The sequence below is a fragment of the Adiantum capillus-veneris genome, chromosome 26 (genome assembly GCF_014529385.1).
Source record: "Adiantum capillus-veneris isolate H3 chromosome 26, ASM1452938v2, whole genome shotgun sequence".
NCBI classification, from domain to species: Eukaryota; Viridiplantae; Streptophyta; class Polypodiopsida; order Polypodiales; family Pteridaceae; genus Adiantum; species Adiantum capillus-veneris.
Window position 1 is genome coordinate 106,935,608 of NC_140956.1, and position 1,859 is coordinate 106,937,466.

The following is a 1,859-nucleotide window of genomic DNA, read 5'->3' on the forward strand; positions in this document are numbered from 1 at the left end:
CCCAATCATTAGGAAATTTTGGAGGTCATTTGGAGGGCCTTATTGAAGAGAGAGAAAAGAAGGCGCAACCAATGAGAAACAACCTTACGTAACGTAGAAATGCATGGAAAATATCACAAAAATGAAAGAAAGAATTTTAAAATATTGAGATTTGTCCCATTTTCGTAAGGTAACTTCCTTGTCTCACAAAGTAGGGCCCACTGCAAATAGCCATCAAGTTGCTGAAACCTGACTACTGATTGATAGCTAACTCTCTCCCTTCATCAAAAGATATCCATTACCTTTATGAAAGGCTTTCAAAACTCATTCTCCCTCCATTATAGCTATGGCTTTGTCTTCTTCCCGCCCAAGAAGTTCTAGAGGTTGCTCTACACTGTCCCCAACTACCCTCACCATTAGTGTGCCGAGAAGACCATGTAGTAGCATAAGCACTATCTCAATCTCAAACTCTCTCACTACAGATAATAGGTGGCAAGAGCAGAGGATAAGCAAAGGTTCTTGGGTTCTTGTGCATCCAAGAAGGAGAAAAAGCTCAAAGGCAACAAATATGTTTCGTTCTGCATGGAAAGCAAGAGTTCTGGATTTCAAAGTCGAGGTTGGTAAGAAGATTGTGAAAGAGGTCTTTGTTTAACATGTTTTCACTTACTCTGACGTGATTGCTAATGGTGACGATGTCTCCATGGTGCATAATCCACAGTGCAATTGTGAGTTAATTATTTAGCACTCCTCTATAAATGTTATCTTACATTTCAAACGTGAATCTGTTTTTTTCTTCTCTAATTATAGATATTTAATTAGGTTATATAGATGTTTGTATTTATTTCTATTCTTTCACATTTATATATGTTTATCCTTCCTTGTATGAGGAATGAGAGCCATTGGAATGCATTATAGGTCTCATATCTGTGACCCATGCTCATATTGGGGTCTTGCAATATGCGGGAAGAACTAGCAAAAGCCTTGCAGACGAGGGTATTTTCTTCTATGACCATTTCTACCAACTCAATCAAAGGAATCAGAGAGGAGTGTTGGTGACGGTTTCACTACCAACCAACTCCGTGGATTGGCCCGTTCCCGACACAACAATGAGTGAGGCATTGAGGAGCAAGCTCTATAGGGATGTTCAGAGGTCTCTCCAAAACTCTGTACCCACCAAATTGGTGAAACTTGCAAATTTCTGTCTTGTTGGCCTCTTTGTTGAGTTATTTCATACCTGCAATGTACATGTCGCTAAAACTATGCTGCTCTGCAAATCATTTGATTCCCTCTTGTGTGATAAGCTTCTTGATCAAGGGTGGTATGTGAAAGAAACAGATGGCATATGTTGTGAGATTGCTCTTGACACTTTCATTGTCAAGTATATGCTTGTGACATAGATATTAATAATCTCCTTTTGGTATAAAGAGTTCTGACATTGTTGAAGGTTACTATGTGCCTATGGATCAAGAGGCAGCAAGTTTGACAAACATTGCTGTCATAGACGTGGAAGTGGTGGACAAAGACCTAAATGTTATGACAATAATTACAATAAGGCAGTAATGCAATCTTTTGCAACTTCGACATGACATAGTGGAGGAGACTGCCGACATTGACTCTGTAAACTTTTATTTCTTGCTGGGCGGATGAAGAGTAATGCAACGAAGGGAGAAGCATTTTTTTGTGTGGAGATCTTTCTAGCCGTATTCAAATTGTACCCATGTAATCTGGCCTGAATGGCTTTAACAAAATGTAACTTTTTTGACTAGTTTAATCTTAATATCAAGTATTTTCTCACAACTCTCTCTCTCTCTCTCTCTCTCTCTCTCTAAGTATTCGAAACACATAGACAGGTAGACAATATCAATTTAATGTATAAACAA

The 1,859-nt window shown here is 38.6% G+C and overlaps 1 pseudogene; it reads left to right on the plus strand.

Annotated features, from left to right (window-relative positions):
• Positions 1-325: 325 nt before the first annotated feature.
• On the plus strand, positions 326-1,376 carry LOC147423957 (uncharacterized; annotated as a pseudogene).
• The last annotated feature ends 483 nt before the right edge of the window (positions 1,377-1,859 follow it).